This window comes from Aquarana catesbeiana, linkage group LG03 (genome assembly GCF_042186555.1).
Source record: "Aquarana catesbeiana isolate 2022-GZ linkage group LG03, ASM4218655v1, whole genome shotgun sequence".
Classification (NCBI taxonomy): domain Eukaryota; kingdom Metazoa; phylum Chordata; class Amphibia; order Anura; family Ranidae; genus Aquarana; species Aquarana catesbeiana.
The window spans coordinates 98,733,577-98,752,814 of record NC_133326.1 but is presented as its reverse complement, the minus strand read 5'-3'; the positions used below and the strand labels follow the sequence as shown (position 1 = coordinate 98,752,814).

The 19,238-nt window shown below is 42.8% G+C and overlaps 1 protein-coding gene across 2 annotated transcripts in view; it reads left to right on the top strand.

Annotated features, from left to right (window-relative positions):
• The window catches only part of APBA2 (amyloid beta precursor protein binding family A member 2), a 656,749-nt gene that overhangs the window by 358,687 nt on the left and 278,824 nt on the right, over positions 1 to 19,238 (top strand). The gene's annotated exons all lie outside the window — the stretch shown is intronic.

Sequence of the window (19,238 nt, the reverse complement as noted above, 5' to 3'; positions counted from 1 at the left end):
GACTTTATCTTTTCCAGATATAATGAATCCCCTATTTAAGGATCCAGAGTTCCTTACAGCTTTCATAGCTAAATATCGAGAGATGAGGAATTTGTGGGAGGTGAAACACCCTCAGTATTATGCAAAGCATGTGAGGAAGTCAACGCTGGAGAGACTTCTGTCCTTTGTCCAGGCGACCATCCCGGAAGCAACAATGGAGACATTGCTCAAGAAAATTGGGGTCTTGAGGAATATGTATAAGAGGGAGCATAAGAAGATCCAGGAATCAATGAGATCAGGAGCATCAGCAGATGATGTTTATGTACCCAGGCTGTGGTACTACAATCAACTCCATTTTCTTGATGACCAGAATGAAGCTAGGGCATCACTTTCAACCCTTCCCTCCACCCTTCCCTCCACCCTTCCCTCCACCCCAGCAGAGGCTGATGAGGAGCAAGCTGGGTCTTCCATCCTGGATGAACCGGATATGACCATCTGGAGTCAGGTAAATTATATTAACAAATATTTACTGTACTAATATTAATGATGTTAACTGGATGTTATAATTGTCTAAAATAATTTTGGCCTCAAAATTGTGTATACATATCAATTGACAGGAGTGGCTAAATATGTTTGGCACCTGCTATAAAAAATTAGGGTGTCTGATTAGACTCTTTTATTAAAGAGATGTATTCACATTGAATTTGCTAGTCATGAGAAGCAAATTGTGTGTCATTGATGAACCCCAAATAAATAAATAAAACTATGTCCTTTTTTTATACACAGGATGAGTCCATCCAGGAGGAATGTGTGGAAAGTGGCAGGCAGGAGGAGACCGGGCCCATGGACAGCCTGGAGGAGGGCGGATTCTCCATCATCCTGGAGGAGGCTGGGCCCAGTGAGGTGGCTGGGCCAAGTGAGGTGGCTGGGCCCAGTAGGAGCATGACCCAATCACAAGTGCTTCCCCTCCACCTTCCCAAAAAAAGGGCCAGGAAGGGGACGGTCACACAGGAGGCATCCCTGCGCCTCATGCAAGAGGCCACCCATTTTTTGAGAAGCCCCCCCGAAGCAGAAGAGTCCTATGGCTGCTACTTAGCCAGCAGGCTTCTTCAAATGGATTGGGAGCAGCGCCTCATTTGTGAGCGACTATTTGGGGAAACAATCCAGAAGGGGCTGCAGGGCACGCTAACACGAAACACCCAACTACATGAGGCAGCCCCCCCTCCTCCTCCTCCTCCTCCTCCTCCTCCTCCTCCTGCCACAACTGAAACACCAGAGCCACAGCCTCCAAAGAAGGCTACAGGGAAGGCTGCAGGGAAGGCTGCAGGGCAGCGTGGAGGAAAGGCTGCAGGGAAGAGAAGAAAGTGATGACTTGGGTTCAGTCTGGTCTGACAGAAGACTCAGGCTGTTGTAGTACCACAGTCTGGGGACATCTATATCATCTGCTGGTGCTGTTGATCTCTGGGATTCTTGGACCAGATTGTGCTCCCTCTTATATGGACTCCTCAAGATCCCCATTTTCTTGTACACATACTTTTTCCAGCGTTGACTTCCTCTTTATTTTATTTAGACCATAAATAAATGGATCTTTTTTGAGTTTAGGTTTTTTATTTTAAATCATAGATTTTAGACACAATGTTTTAAATTAACAAGGGACAACAATCTCATTGATTTTGCAAAAACACAACAAAAATAGATTAAAATAATGTTAATAATGTTCGAATGGTAAGTATTTAAAAAAAAAAAGATACATAACCAAAAACGGTTCTTTGGGTTAACTTTATATAAAAAAAATAACAAATCACTATAAAAACAAAAATTATAAAGGGTCTTTGTGGTAACTTTACAAACATTAAAAAAAATTTAAAAAATATATATAAAAATGGGTTCCCTGTGGTAACTTTACAAAAAAATTTAGAGATAAACAGAAAAAAAGTTCCACAACAATCATAAAATAAATATCTGGATAAAAATTACAAGAAAAGATGACTCCACCAAAAAAAAAAAAAGTTTTAAAAGTATTATTAGTATGGAAACATTGTTTTGAAAAAGCATACCATGTCATTCATGAGATCAAAGAGAAAAAGAATCCAGAAATCTGTTTGGGAGAACTCTGAATATGAACAGCAAAACATCTTCGTTCTTTATAGCATTCGTAAAGAAGACATTAAATGCGCTGCATTCAACGATCACAGATTTTGCAGCGTGAGGAATGTGCTACCTACAATACGAACACTAGTTTTACTAGACCGAGTGCTTCCGTTTAGTTTTTTGCTTATGAGCATGCGTCGTTTTTTTGTCCGTCGGACTAGCATACAGACGAGCGGACTTCGGGGTCCGTCGTAGGTACGACGTAAAGATTTGAAGCATGTTTCAAATCTAAAGTCCGTCGGAATTGAGGCTAAAAAAGTCCGTTGAAAGTCCGGAGAAGCCCACACACGATCGGATTACCAGCCAGCTTTAGTCCGTCAGCGTCCGTTGGACTTTTGTAGACGAAAAGTCTGACCGTGTGTACGCGGCATAAGAGCGATAACACCAAATTTAACACACCTGCTACCCATTCACACCTGAGACCTTGTAACACAAATGAGTCACATGACATTGGGAAGGGAAAATGGCTAATTGGGCCCAATGTGGACATTTTCACTTGGGGTGTACTCACTTTGGTTGCCAGTGGTTTAGACATTAATGGCTGTGTTGATTTATTTTGAGGGGACATCAAATTTACACTGTTATACAAGCTGTACACTCACTAATTTACATTGTAGCAAAGTGTAATTTCTTCAGTGTTGTCACATGAAAAGATATAATAAAATATTTACAAAAATGTGAGGGATGTACTCACTTTTGTGAGATACTATGTATATATATATTATATTTATTTTATATACAGGGTTCAAAATTTCCAGTCCTGAGCTACTAGCCAGGCCTCAAGGGTTACTCGCCACCAGTTGCCCCACCTAACCCCGACCATGCCCCGCCCCAATTCCGCCCCTAAATACACCATTATAAATTATCTCAAGAAATGACACATAAATGTTTTATGCAGAATTATGTTATAAAATATAAATATTAACAACAGCTTTATCCGTGCCCACCAATGCAGCCTGCCTGGGCCCACAAATGCAGCCTGCCTCTGTCCACCAATGCAGCCTGCCTCTGTCCACCAATGCAGCATGTGCTCACTAATGCAGCCTGTGCCACCAATGCAGCCTGTGCCCACCAATGCAGCCTGTGCCCGCCATGCAGCCTGTGTCCGCCATGCAGCCTGTGTCCGCCATGCAGCCTGTGTCCGCCATGCAGCCTGTGTCCGCCATGCAGCCTGTGTCCGCCATGCAGCCTGTATCCACCATGCAGCCTGTGTCCACCATGCAGCCTGTATCCACCATGCAGCCTCTGCCCACCATGCAACCTGTGTCCACCATGCAGCCTGTGTCCACCATGCAGCCTGTGTCCACCATGCAGCCTCTACCTCTGGCAGGCATCACTGATGGGCACTGAGTACCATCCCTATTAGGCATTGATTGGCATCCCTGGTGGTCATGGGTTGGCATCCCCGCTGATCCTGGGTGGGCATCCCTGGTGGTCCTGGGTGGGCATCCCTGGTGGTCCTGGGTGGGCATCCTTGGAGTGCTGCACTGGTAATCAATTAGCACAGACCCCCCCGACAGGTGAGCAGCCTATCGGCTATCCTCTACTCGCGTCTGTCAGTGCAAGTGGACGAAAAGCCGATAAACAGCTCTTCCTATTTACGCTGTGATCAGCTGTGATTGGACACAGCTGATCACGTGGTAAAGAGCCTATGTCAAAGGCTCTTTACCAAGATCGGAGATGCGGTGTGTCAGACTGACATACCACACCACTGATCGCTTTGCTGCATGCGTCCGCGGGAGCACGTTGGCTTGGTATACTGCTGGACGTCATATGACGTCCAGTCAGGATAATTGAACCACTTCCCGGCCATCATTCTGCATACAGAGGGAATGCCGCTCTATGAAGTCTCCGTGCCTTTGTAAATACTCCCGCCCTACTGCACAGTGCCGGGTGCATCATCCTGCATACGGCGGGTGGGAAGTGGTTAAACATCTTACATGTTTTTCTATTGTAAATAAAATATGGGTTTATGAGATTTTCAAATCAGTGCATTCTGTTTGTATGCAGATTTTACACAGCATCCCAACTTTTTTGGAATTGGAGTTGTAAACAATAATATATAACAATAAAAGATTATACGATATAATTTATTGGTTGTTACAACAATCACTGAGGCAGCAGCAGCTCTGAAAAGCTTCTCCTCACAGACTGAAACTGACAATAGGTCGCAAACAAGTGAGAGGGGGGACATTTTATCACGTGTTTTGTGTTTCCTGCTGATTTTAAAGAAAACTACGGTGCCCTGAAAAAGTATTCATACCCCTTGAATTTTTCCACATTTTGTCATATTACAACCAAAAACGTAAATGTATTTTATTGGGATTTTATGTGATAGACCAACACAAAGCGGCACATAATTGTAAATTGGAAGGAAAGTGATAAATGATAAATGTTTTACAAATAAATATGTAAAAAGTGTGGCCTAATCAGTGCCGCCTCATCAGTGCCATCAATCAGTGCTGCCTCATCAGTGCCAATCAGTAATGCCTCATCAGTGCCCCTCAGTGCAGCCTCATCAGTGCCCATCAGTGAAGGAGAAAATTTACTTATTTACAAAGTTTTGTGACAGAAACAAAGACAAAAAAAAATTTCAAGAAGAAAGCTCTATTTGTGGGAAAAAAAATTATAAAAATTTTGTTTGGGTACAGATTTTGTATGACTGCGCAATTGTCATTCAAAATGCAACAGCGCTTAAAGCTGAAAATTGGTCTGGGCAGGAAGGGGGAGGGGGAGTGCCCTGTATTGAAGTGGTTAAATTGAGAAAATGTATAATTTTAAGAAAAAAAGAAGGTAATTTTTAAATTGATGGCAGCAACACACCTCAAAAAAGTTAGGACAGGGCAACAAAAAGCTGGCAAAGTAAGCGGTACTAACGAGGAAGAACTGGACTAATTTTGTTATTTGGCAACAGGTCAGTAACATCATTGGGTATAAAAAGGGCATCTTAGAGAGTCAGAGTGTCTCAGATGCAAAGATGGGCTGAAGTTCACCAGTCTGTGAAAAGTTGTATCTAAAGGGTGAACAATTTCTAAAATAACGTTACTAAAATTGCACATTTTAAACATATCAATATCAAAAGATTCTGATAATTTAGAGAAATCTCTGTGCTTAAGGGACAAGGCCAAAGCATAATACTGGATGCCCGTGATCTTCAGTCCCTCAGATGGCACTGCTCAGAAATACTAAAAAAAAAATCACTGTGGAGACAGTTAATTATGCCATCCAAAAATGCAAGGTAACTGAGGTATCTGGACATGATCCAGAAACACCACCGTCCTCTCTGGGCCAAAGCTCATTTAAAATGGTCTGTTGCAAAGTGGAAAACAGTCCTGTGGTTAGACAAATTTAAATTTGACATTATTTTTGGCAATCATGTGTCCTCCGGACTAAAGAGAAAAGGCGCCTCTGGCTTGTTATCAGCGTTCAATTCAAAAGCCTGCATCTCTGATGGTATGGGGTGCACTAGCATATAGAACGAGCAGCTTGCACATCTGGTAAAGCACCATCAGTGCTGAAAGATATATTCAGGTTTTAGAGCAGCATATGCACAAGCAATAATGGGACAACATTCCAATCTCAGCTTTTTTCGTTGCCTTGTCCCAACTTTTTTGAGACATGTTTTTGCCATCAATTTCAAAACGATCTTATTTTTTCCTAAAATGTATATTTTCTCAATTTATACATTTGATATGTTTTCTATTGTGAATAAACTACACATTTATGAGATTTGCAAATCATTGCGTTCTGTTTTTATGTAGATTTTACACTATGCCCCAACTTTTTGGACTTGGGGTTGTATTTTTTTTAATTAGTGGTCCACCATCCTAAAAAACAAAAAAAATCAGCTTTGGCTGCATTACGCACCTTGTAGGCCCACCATCATTCAACCTACTAAATTCTATTTGACTTACGAAAACATCAACAAAATATGAATTTATTCAGTTTATGTCTTTTGTAATATTTATAAATATAAATAGAGTTTGTGATTAAAAGTACCATTTCAGTGTTTCCAGATGACTACAAGCTATTAAGTGGAATAACGCCCTTACAAGATGTCTGCGACTTACAAGGCAACTTCAACGCACTTTACATGGCCAACTAATTACTTGGAAAACTTGTAGCAAATGAGATTTAATGTTGATAAATGCAAAGTTATGCACTTGGGGGATATAACATGCATGAATCATTCAACATTGTAAATTCTAGGAGAACAGCTGGGGGAGCCACTGGTTGAGAAAGATCTTGGTAGATCATAGACTTAATAATAGCATGCAATGCCAAGCTGCGGTTTCTAAAGCTAGCAATGAGGTGATTGTAGCTGTATAAGTGCACTTTCGACAGAAGCAAGTGAGTACTGTCCATGGTACTTTTTTATTTGCACTGGCATAAAATTTCAGGACAAGCTTTCGGTATACCCGCTTCTTCATGGTGCAAGCAGTACTACGTACTACCAAGCGACCACCTCACTGAGAATAACGTTCTTGATCCCCTTTAGCCTGGATTTCGCCCTCAACACTCCACAGAAACTGCTCTCCTAAAACTAACGATCTGCTAATGGCTAAATCCAATGGACACTATTCTATACTCCTACTCCTGGACCTCTCTGCTGCCTTTCACACAGTGAACCACCCCCTCCTCAAGAAAAAAATGCCACTGTGCTGGTTCTCATCCTACTTACCTAACTGCAACTTTAGCATTACTTACAATTTTACTTCTTCCTCTCCTCTTCCTTTCTCTGTCGGGGTCCCCCGAGGTTCTGTTCTTGGACCTCACCTATTCTAGATCTACATCTCCTCCCATACCATCTCTAAGCTGACGACACCCACATTTTTTCTCTACCCCTCAGCCACCTCCTTAAGTCTCCTAACGTATCACTAATTTACTAACAGACATATCACCCTGGATGTCACACCACTTCCTCAAACGCAGTCTATCCAAAACAAAGCTCAGAATATTTCTTCTCCCATGGGCCTCTTCCCCTGATTTCTCTGTCAAGATTGATGGCACAGCTATCAACCCATCCCCATATGTCAAGGTTCTAGGTGTAATCCTGGACTCTGAACTATCCTTTCGGCCCCACATCCAATCACTATGCAAAGCTCGCCGCCTCAACTTGCACAACATCTCCAAAATACACCCCTTCCTAACCAATGACACCACAAAGCTTATAGTTCACTCCCTGGTCATCTCACGCCTAGACTACTGCAAATTCCTCCTCACTGAATTACCTTTACATAGGCTATCCCCTCTTCAGTTCATTATGAATGCTACTGTCAGGCTCATCCACCTTACCGACCATTCAGTGTTTGCTACTCCTCTCTGTCAATCCCTCCACTGGCTTCCGCTCACCCAAAAAATTGAATTCAAAATACTAATAACAACTTGCAAAGTTATCTACAACTCTGCCCCCAGGTACATCACTAACCTAGTCTCAGAATACCAACCTAATTGTTCTCTTTGTTCCTCCCAAGACCTCCTGCTCTCTAGCTCCCTCGTCACCTCCTCCCATGCTCGCTACTGAGCCTCTCCCATCCTATGGAACTCCCTACCCTCAATCTGTCCGACTATCTCCTACTCTGATATATTAGAAAACCCTCTAGATGGGTAGGTATTTACAAATAATTAAGGAGTACCATCATCCAATTGACAATAGAGAATAATGGGAAGCAAGGACGGTCGCCCAGGGGGGACACTGAAAGAGGCAATATATCAGGCTTTGGGTGATCCCTCTATCTGTTTATTGACAACTCCCATAATGCAGATTAGATTGGAATTCCATGATCCTTGGCTGCTCACGCCCTTGAATTGCTAGCGTGTGGGGGTTTGTATACCCCACCTCAGCCTGCTTTTTAAGCATTCTTTGCTTTTCTCCCCCCTGTCAAAAACATTGAATATCATTGGCTATCAATGGTTCAATAGCCATAGTAAATCTGTCACCTATCCGGTCCCCCATGTCCACCACAGGGAAACTTTGGTGACATTGCTGTCCAATCTTGATCTTCCATAGGCCTTCACTGATTTTATGTTGTACTCCTGAAGAAGCGTTCAGTAGCCGCAAAATATGTTGAGGATGATCGTGCACTGAGTAAATGTAATACTCTTAATGTTCATCATGGAGTGTAACTGAGTACCAGTGTAATGTAAACAAATCTGTACTTTTTGTGAACTTTTATTGTATCTGGATACTATATAACTCTTTTTAATTATGTACCAATAAAATTGTTATGTTTTATTGGATGTCTTATCTGTCTAGGGTACCGAGATAGTCCTCTTTTTTGTGCGTTTTCCCTGCATAGGAGACTTCTCTTGGGGAGTTGTCTCCTTGCTTCCCATTATTGTCCTTATCTCCTACTCTGCTTTTCGACGATCCTGGAAAACCCTTCTCTTCAGAGAAGCCTATTCTGCCCCACCTAACAACTGTACTTTTATTTTCTCCATCAGCTCATTCCCAAAGCCACTACCTTTTGTATCACTTGACCCTGCCTCCTAGATTGTAAGCTCTAATGAGCAGGGCTCCAGTAATAAATTGTATTGTAACTGTCCTGTCTGCCCTCATGTTGTAAAGCGCTGTGCGAACTGTTGGCACTCCATAAATCATGTACAATAATAATAATAATACCATTTATAGTTGATCAATTTCACCTACATGGAGTTTAAATAGACCCCTTAGTAATGGGACAGATTTCTAGTTTTTAATACATAACCACCAATATAGGCTTGGCTTACAGTGTGTACTAGTTATTTAATAAGTTGGGAAATAAGCATATTCATAATTCATGAGACCAGATTGAGTATATTGCATATTGCATTTCCAATCATTTCTTCTTTCCTGACAGAGTTGCACCTCTGGTTTGCTTCTGCTTCTTTCAGCAAGACTTCTAAGCTTAATTGCCCACATTTTCAAAACCTGGCCAGCAGTCTTAACTCCAAGACAGACTGAAAAACATGCCATTCTCACTGCACTGCTCTTCAGATTGAATTTGGCTCAGTTCCCAGCAAGGAAGCTTGACAACAACATCAAAATAACTTTAGTCTTTTAACACTGACAAACTGTGTTCAAATGAAAAAAAAACACTATAGAATTTAAAGAAACTCTTTACTGTTAACACACATACAGTACTCATCATGAAAACCTGCAATCGCTATGAAAAATCAGAGAACACCCTATGGGTGATTATCCTTTAACATGAATCAATTAAAGCACGAATTCTAATGCTGCTCTATAAAAACAACAAACAAAAAGAAAAAAGTATTTTGTGATGCTTTCAAAGCTCTCATGCGCAAGCAATGAGAGCTCAAGATTATTTTTTGAGTGAAGGGAACAGAGCTGTTTGGTGATATCTATATGGCTCATTGAACCTTATGACCAGCATCATGTACACAGACACTGCCAAACAGAGGCTGATATAACGAATATGACATGTGCAAACACAACGGTATCTTTCTGTTCATAGTACAGTGCACTAAATAGGAGCTTCATTCATTGGAAGATTAGACAGTTATCATGCATCATAAAGACAACGAACCTGATTTATAAAAGGAAGTGCACAAGAGTGGAGAACCACCCTCCCCTCCAATCCCCATACCTACTGATGTGCCATTCACAAAGAACAGCAAATTGTTGGCTGCTGTGCTTTGTGAATTGAACAATAGAGGGAGAGGGGTGGAGGCACAGCACTGGAACTGATGTCAGTCATAGACGCTGAAACAGGGCCGGAAATGCAGCTTCTGCTGTACAAATCAACGGAGCTCAGAGAGAGGTCTGAAGTAATAAAAACATTACAATTTTAATATATTGAAGTTTAAAATAATGTAAAAATAGCTATACCTGTATATGCCTGGATTCAGGCTTTAATCAGGTAAATATGCAAATGTTGTAAGTTACAATGTCTCTCAGGTGCCACAGCCAACCCAAGGAGAATCTCCCTTAGGCCCGGTTCACACTGGTGCGACATGAAAGTCGTGCGACTGTCGATCCTTTGCCCTGCATCGATCCGACTTCCATGTGGCTTTAATGAACGGGATCTGATTTTGATCCAACTTTGGGAGAAAAAAAAAACGGTGTGGGATCCCCCCTCCAAATCCATACCAGACCCTTATCTGAGCATGCAGCCTGACAGGCCAGGAAAGGAGGGGGAAGAGCGAGCCTCCTACCAGGCTACATGCCCTCAATATGGGGGGATACTTTTGGGTGCAAAGCACCTTGTCCCAATGTTGATGGGGACAAGGGCCTCTTTCACACAACCCTGGGCTGTGGTTCTGCGCAGGAATGGGGTTTATTGGAATCTGGAAGCCCCTTTTAACCACTTGCCGCCCGCCATATTGCAGAATGACGGCGGCAAAGTGGTTTCAAAACCCTGACTGGACTGGTATACCCCCCGGGGGTGCGCATCACGGCAATCGTTGTTGCGGTGTGTCAGTCTGACACCCCACAGCACCGATCTAGGTAAAGAGTCTCTGACGGAGACTCTTTACTACGTGATCAGCCGTGTCCAATCACGGTTGATCACGATGTAAATAGGAAGAGCCGGTGATCGTCTTTTCCTCACTCGCGTCTGACAGACGCGAGTAGAGGAGAGCCGATCGGCTGCTCTCCTGACAGGGGGGGTCTGTGCTGATTGTTTATCAGCACAGCCCCCCCTCGGATCCTACCCAGGACCACCAGGGAAGCCGCCCAGGACCACCAGGGAAGCGATCCACACTGGACCACCAGGTATGCCCCTAGACCACCAGGGAAATGCCACTGTGTGCCCAGGCAGCTGCCAATCTGTGCCCAGGCAGCTGCCAGTCAGTGCCCACTTCAATGCCTACCACTGCCAGTGCCACCAGGGATGCCCAACAGTGCCTCATATCAGTGCCGCGTATCAGTGCCCATCAGTGCCACATATCAGTGCCCAGTGTCGCCTATCAGTGCCCAGCAGTGCCGCCTATCAGTGCCGTCTATCAGCGCCACCCTATCAGTGCCCAGCAGTGCCGCCTTTCATTGCCCATCAGTGTCGCCTATCAGTGCCAACCAGTGCCACCCAGTGCCACCCATCAGTGCCGCCTATCAGTGCCCATCAGTGCTGCATATGAGTGCCACCCATCAGTGCCGCCTACCAGTGCCGCATATCAGTGCCCATCGTTAGTGCCCGTCAGTGCCCGCTCATTGGTGCCACCTCATCGGTGCCACCGTATCAGTGCCTGTCAGTGCCGCCTTATCAGTGCCCATCAGTGAAAGAGAAAACTTACTTATGTACAATTTTTTTTAACAGAAACAAAAGCAAAACTTTTATTTTTTTCAAAATTTTCGGTCTTTATTTATTTGTTTAGCAAAAAATAAAAACCGCAGAGGTGATCAGATACCACCAAAAGAAAGCTCTATTTGTGGGAACAAAATGATAAAAATTTAGTTTGGGTACAGTGTAGCATGACCGCGCAATTGTCATTCAAACTGCGACAGCACTGAAAGCTGAAAATTGGTCTGGGCAGGAAGGTGTCTAAGTGCCCTGTATTGAAGTGGTTAAGAAAGGGAGCCCCCAGATCCTGCCCCCCTACTATGTGAAAGTGTATGAGGCCATTTTTGACAAGTTCTTTATTAAAAATGAATAATATCCCCTGTGGTAGCTCTAACGTCAATCATGATGACCGTCACCACCGCCGACCCGATAAAAAAAAAAAAAAAAACGCTCTTCCCCCGACGAACGCTCCTGCTGTTCTGGCAGCTCGGGTGTCTGACAGTTCTTATATAACTATGGGAAGTGGCTATGCGGTGAGGTCACCTGGAGCCCCTGCCCGCTTGTGACGTCAAAGACCTATCATGCCCTTGGCGGTGATTTCAAAAGGGGGGGGGGGTTCTTCAGGTAACGTCACCGCATGGCCACGCCCCATGGTTATTTAAGAACTGTCAGACACCCGAGCTGCCAGAACGGCGGGAGCCTTCGTCGGAGAAGAGCGTTATTTTGTATTTTGTATTCTCGTTCACCCTCACATTGGGGTCCACTGCCTTTGACCTGTGTAGTACCTTACCAGAAAATCTTGGTCAGTACCGAACTGCGCAAGGTTCCATAATTGTAAAGTCCAGCGCCGAAAAGGTGCATTACAGGGAATCCTCACTAAAACTTCTGTCTTTATCGCAATGGGCCCCAGATACCATCAATCTTAGCCTCCCAGTCATTCTAATAAATCTGGCAAACCGATCTGTTGATGTCTGCTGGAATCACTTGAGAAACCTTTCATACCATACAGAGAGTTGGTAGACCTCTTGAAAAAATCTTAGATACTGTAAGGGAGGGGTTATACAGGGCAGGGCTTCCGGCCTGTTTGTTTCTGCCAGTATCCTTTCACCTATAGGGGGCGCTTACCCAGGTAGTCATGATTTATAGCCAGCTCTGTGTCAGCAGGGGACCCCAGAACTGATTTAGGCCTTGCTCACATGTGGCGTACTCTCGTGGAGGGTTTTGTTTACCATATGTTACCACAGATGTTATGTGCATCCCTGTGCAGGCAGTCCCATTGCTGTCAATTGGGTTGCAGTTGCTGCCCCTAGTGTGACATCTTTGCAGGTGCGAGTGGCACAGCCCTGAACTCACCCTAAGTGAACAAGGGCTTATCCATACCTAGAAGAGATTTACTTATGAAGAAGGCAAACATGTAGACTGTAACTTTGCAGCAATTGTTACCTGGACAGAAAGCTTAGGCACACTAACTTTCCATTGATAAAAGACAAGATGAAAATGAATAGCCCACTAAAAGAGAAAAAAATAAAACCTTTTTTTTTTGTTCAGTATCCACCTTTTTTTCTGCTGCTAGGCATTCTCAGTCTGATGGTCAGCATCCTTTAACCAACTTTCTCTGAGCTCAGATAGTTTTGGACCCACCTCTGCCTGTCACTAGACAGTGAAAGGAGAAGCAATACAGTGAACAGCTCATCTCTCAGCCACTCTGCTTTCTTCTCCTAGCAGCATGCTTCCTATCAGCCCATAAACAGACTGACTCCTTGTGCTACTCCTTCCTCTCACACTCCAGCCCTGCTATATAAGGACTATAAGAGGCGGATACCAGGTCATATTCAGCTTCTTACACTGCTGGAATTTAAAAAATATGACTAATAGTCTATTAAAGTGGAACTTCACTCTCTCAATCAACATTGATTATTTTTAAAGGAGTTGTAAAGGCAGAAGTTTTTTTATCTTAATGCATTCTATGCATTAGGCACAGGGATATGCAATTAGCGGACTTCCAGCTGTTGCAGAACTGCAAGTCCCATGAGGCATAGCAAGACTCTGGCAGCCACAAGCATGACACCCAGAGGCAGAGGCATGATGGGACTTGTAGTTTTGCAACAGCTGGAGGTCAGCTAATTGCATATCCCTGCATTAGGATAAAAAGCCTTCTGTGTGTAGCAGCCTCCCCAGCACCCCCTAATACTTACCTGTGCTCCATCTCTGTCCAGCGATGTCCACGAATCCCTGGGCCATCCAGGACTCTCCTCTTGATTGGCTGAGACAGCAGTGGCGCCATTGTCTCTCGCGGCTGTCATCCAAAGTCAGTTAGCCAATCAGGAGAGAGAGGGGGCGGGGCTCGGCTCGGGTGCCCCTATAGCAAGCTGGTTGCTGTGGGGGCACTCGGCAGGAGGGAGGAGCCAGGAGCAGCAAAGAGGGACACAAGAAGAGGAGGATCCAGGCTGCTCTGTGCAAAACAACTGCACATAGGAGGTAAGTATAACATGTTTGTTATTTAAAAATAAAAAAAAGGAGATTTTACAATGATTTTAATGCTCATGGTGCTAGCATTATTAAATAGATAGGAAAGCATATCATATTTACTTGGTTTAAACTTTATTTTTGCACATTTCTTCAGTTATTTCCTGGCTTCTTGCCTAGGCAAATTATGTCATACTTCCCATGAGTCTTTAGGAGAGGAGGAGAGAAGGAGCGGTTTTCTCAGCTAAGCACACTCTCCGGTGTGCATGCCTGAGCTAAGGGCAGATGGAGTCCAGGGAGTAAATGCTACATGAAGCACTTGCCCTTACTCAAGATGGCCACGGCTAGGGGGTTGTTTTTTAATTTTCAACAAAATAAAGCATGGTGGAGTGGATGGATGGAGGAGTTTTCTTTGAATATTGAAAATGAATGAAATGATGTTTTTGGTTTGTGGTGCTCAGATGCAGTGAAGATCCGCTTTAATGAATATAGAGCTGAATTCATCTGTATCTTTTATATCTGCTTAGAGTTCAGCATTGACTTGTTGTGTTAGCTGGAGAGAAGAATGAATGTACTTCTAGATAAGTCATTTGTTTAACTTCTGCAGTTTCTTAGTAGCTTGTAGTGCTTTTGCACCGGAGGCAATGATCCAAGCGATCTCTTTTGTCTATCCTACCGTGCATCCTTTATTCACACAGACAGGCAAATGATTGGGGTTAATTCAGGGCCTTTACAAGATATTACAGACATTCTGCTCAAGATAACGAGACAGCTCAGGCTCTGTGCAGAATACTTCTCAGAAAGGTAGCAACCATTGTTGGATCTTTTTTAAATTCATCGGCTGTCATATGTCTTACAAATGTCTATTACATGTTTTCTGAGGCATGTAAAATTCATAAGTTATTCAATTAAATAAAAAAAGAGAGTGAATTAATGCCAACCTCTGTTTCTAATACTGTTCCTGTAGGTGAGAAAAAAAAAAAAAAAAATCACACTTGCAGAATCAAATCTTTTTTGTTAATGATATATTCTTACTGACGTAACTGATTAATATCTATCTTAAGCAGGAGTAAATATGACCATACAAGGAGGGAAATTATTGTTAGCTAAGTATTGATCAACCAGCTCTATGACCTCTTCATGGACTTATCCATATACCAAAAAAAGGACGGTTGAATGTTTCTGCAAAAAAAAAAAAAGAAGGATCTTAACCACTTCCTGACCAACTGCTGCAGTTATACTGCAGCAGGTTGGTTCCCCTGCTTGAGCCATTGTAGCTATACGTCGGCTCGCAGGGTCGGGATAGCAGGCATGCACACGCCGCTGGAGGCACGCGCGCTGCACAGTGGGGGTGCCGGTGCTGGTGGCCGAAGGTTGTAAAGGAGGTAAATTCTTCCGGGGCTGAAGTGGTTAAAGAGGTATTAAACCCAAAAGCAATCATTTATTATATTGTAGCTTACCAATTCTCAGATGTAATGGCTGCATTCATTTCTTTGTTTTCTTCAGCGTTCTTTACTTTTTGTTAGCTGGTGATCTGGGCAGTAAGTCTGTTGTTTTTAAACAGAGCAAGCTGTTTTGCAGATGTAGCAGTTGCAAGATTGAGACAAAGCATTTATCACTGACAGAGGTACTTACAATGATCAGCCTTTATTTATTTATGCAAACCTTTATCCCAAAAGGAACAAATCTATTGATGTAACTGCTTATAAAGTGTTAGCTGGAGCTCAGCTTCAAGGAATTGTAAAGAAAAAAAAAATTAAATTAAAAACATGTCAATTACCTGCTTTGTGCAGTGGTTTTGCACAAAGCAGCCTTGACCCCCTTGCCGAGTGGCCCCACAGCCTCACTGGCTGTGATTGACAGCAACAGGAGCCAATGGGTCTTGTGCACTTCACCGGATCGAGATCGGTGTTAGGTAAAAATAAGGGGGGGGGGGGCCTGAGGGGGGAGCTGCACACTGAAGGTATTTTACCTTCATGCATACAGTTGTGTGAAAAAGTATTTTCCCTCTTTCTGATTTTTATTTTTCTTTGCATATTTGTCACACTTAAATGACTCAGATCATCAAACAAATGTTATTATTACACAAGGATAACCCGAGTAAATACAAAATGCAGTTTTTAAATGATGGTTTCATTTATTAAGGCAAAAAAGCTGTACAAACCTGCCTTGCTTTATGTGAAAAAGTAATTGCCCCTAAACCTAATAACTGGTTGTGCCAACCTTGGCGGCAACAACTGCAATCAAGCATTTGCGATAACTGGCAATGAGTCCTTCATATTGCTGTGGAGCAATTTTGGCCCACTCTTCTTTGCAGAATTGTTTTAATTCAGCCACATTGGAGGGTTTTCCAGCATAAATGGCCTGTGTAAGGTCATGATACAGCATCTCAATTGGATTTAAGTCCAGGCTTTGAATAGGCCACTCCAAAACCAAAATTTTGCTTTGTTTGAACCATTTGGAGGTGGACTTGCTGTTGTGTTTTTGGATCATTGTCCTGCTGCATAACCCAAGTGCACTTGAGCTTGAGGTTACAAACTGATGGCCGGACATTCTCCTTTAGGATTTTCTGCTGGAGCTCAGAATTCATGGTTCCATCAATAATGGTAAGCCGTCCAGGTCCTGAAGCCACAAAGCAGCCCCAGACGATCACGCTACCACCACCATGTCTGACTGTTGGTATGATGTTCTTGTTATGAAATGCTGCATTAGTTTTATGGCAGATGTAATGGGACGCACACCTTCAAAAAAGTTAAATTTCTGTCTTGTTAGTCCGCAGAATATTTGCCTAAAAGTCTTGGGGATAATCAAGATGTTTTTTGGTAAATGTGAGATGAGCCTTTGTATTCTTTTTGGTCAGCAGTGGCTTTGCCCTTGGAACTCTCCCATGGATACCATTTTTGCCCAGTCTCTTTATTATTGCTAAATCATGAACACTTATCATACCTGAGGCAAGTGAGGCCTGCAGTTTTTTAGATGTTGTTCTGGATTCTTTTATGATGAGTCGTCGTCATGCTCTTGGAGTAATTTTTGTAGGCCGGCCACTCCTGGGAAGGTTCACCACTGTTCCAAGTTATCTCCATTTGTGGATAATGGCTCTCCCCGTGGTTCACTGGAGTTCCAAAGCCTTAGAAATGGCTTTGAAACCCTTCCTAGACCGATACATGTGCATTACTTTGTTTCCAATTTGTTCTTGAATTTTTTTAGATTGTGACATGATGTGTGGCTTTTTGTGATCTGTTAGCATGCTTCACTTTGTCAGACAGCTTCTATTTATGTGATTTCTTGATTCATCAGTTCTGGCTGTAATCAGCCCTGGGTGTGGCAAGTGAAATTTAACTCAGCTTTCTAAAAAAATTGTGGTTAATCACAGTTGATTCATGATTCAGCATGGGAGGGGGCAATTACTTTTCACAGTAGGGCCAGGCAGGTTTGAACAGCTTTTTTCCCTTAATAAATGAAACAAAAATTTAAAAACTGCATCTTGGATTTACTTTGTGGTTATATTCGTGTAATATTAAAATTAGTTTGATGATCTGAATCAAGTGTGAGAACTATGCAAGGAAAAAAAAAAAAATCAGGAAGGGGCAAATACTTTTTCACACAACTGTAGATGCATGAAGGTAAACAACCTTCAGCCTTTAAAAACACTTTCAATTTGTTAGTTTATCTAAATCTGCTAGTACATCTAACACTCTCCTCCCTCAGAATAACAATACTGCTGTCTAACGGTTCCCCCATGGATCAGTAGTTATCAGTTGTTTAATATACAAGTAGAGGATTCAATGCAAATGCTACTCCCACAGGTCAAGGAGAATATACAGAACAAGGGGTTCATTTATTGTTACAGCTTGGTTTAGGGCTTATTTGAGTTTAGTATAAGAGCCCATTCACACAGGGGCAACACGACTTCCAGCACGACTTTGGGAGGCAACTTGGACACGACTTGAGTATGAATCACAGCACGACTTGGGGCAACTTACAACACAACTTGAAGTCGCCTCCAGGACAGGGAACTTTACAAGTGGCCAATCAGAGCTTATCAGCTGTGTGTGAGAAGGAGGGAGCTGGCTGTTTAGTGGAGGAAATTACTTTCTGTTTCTTTTCTGCTTCCTGTAAAGTTGCCTCAGTATGAACAGTGATCAGACTTGGAGGCAACTTCCATTGAAATCAATGGGTACAAGTTGCCTTCAAGTCGGATTGAAGTAGCACAGGAAACTTTTCTGAAGTCGGAGCGACTGCAGTAGTGTGCATTAAGACAGATCCATTCACTTACATTGATTTTTTCGTGTAGCGCGACTTGAGGCGACTTGGGGCGACTTGAAGTCGGATCCAAAGTTGCCCCTGTGTGAATGGGCTCTTAGTGTTGGGGTTAGGTTTTGAGGGGAAGATGAAATGTCAGGGAAGGGGTTAAGTTAAAGTGGAACTAAAGGCAAAATGTTTTTTTTTCAATTTTCATTTTGGGTAGAGTAAGCAAGGGTTATAACCCCTGTCAGCTGTCAGTTTCTTTTTTGCCTTGTGTCCCATTTGGGAGATTTTCCTTATATCCTGTCCCATAGCCAAAACAGGAAGTAAATGAAATTCCCTCCAAAGTGAGGGAATCCCTGGTTGTCACCAGGGCTACCAGAATTGGTACCCCATTGGAAGATTTCTCCTTTATTACTGTTCTGGGAACAACACAAAATTTGGGTTTTTTTTTTTTACTTTCACTTTTTGTGATAACGGTCACCAGGACACATAAAGAGGGTGACTTTCCCTAACAAGGGGTACAGACAGCAATAAAAACCTGACAGGTGTTCTAATCCCTCTCCACTCTATCCAAAACTAAAGTAAAAGTTTTGCCTTTGGTTACATTTTAAAACACAAAATTCTGCTTATCTTCATTTTTCAGTTTCTAGAAAACACACAACAATCATCACATAAGGATGGTGTGAAAGTAAATGAGCCCTTAGACTGCAATATACAATGTTTTAGAAATGTAAAAGTCTGTAAATCATTATTAACCAGTTCAGCATCCAGACCTGTATACCCCTTTATGGATCAAAGCTATTTCAGCTATGAATTTATTGAGTCGGCAATAACTTTGTCATTACTTATCATACTGAAGCAATACATACTGTATATATTGTGACATTGGGCATTGTTCAGCTCAAGTGGATAGATGCGTTTTGGTGCAGTGAGTCCACATCAGACAGGCATTTATAGTTAAGGACCTGGAAGCCCACGTTTATTAAAGGGAAAAACAAAACAAAAGTCTATCCAAGAATCCCACGCAGGGGTCCAAGCTTCAATTAAATACACAAAATCCAAATGAAAATGCTAGCCCACCTGGCTACTCTTCAGCAGTAATGCTGCTATAGGTACAGCCCCCTCAAACGAGCTGCTTGGATGCACACAGTCTTGGGCTCCTTGACCGCACAC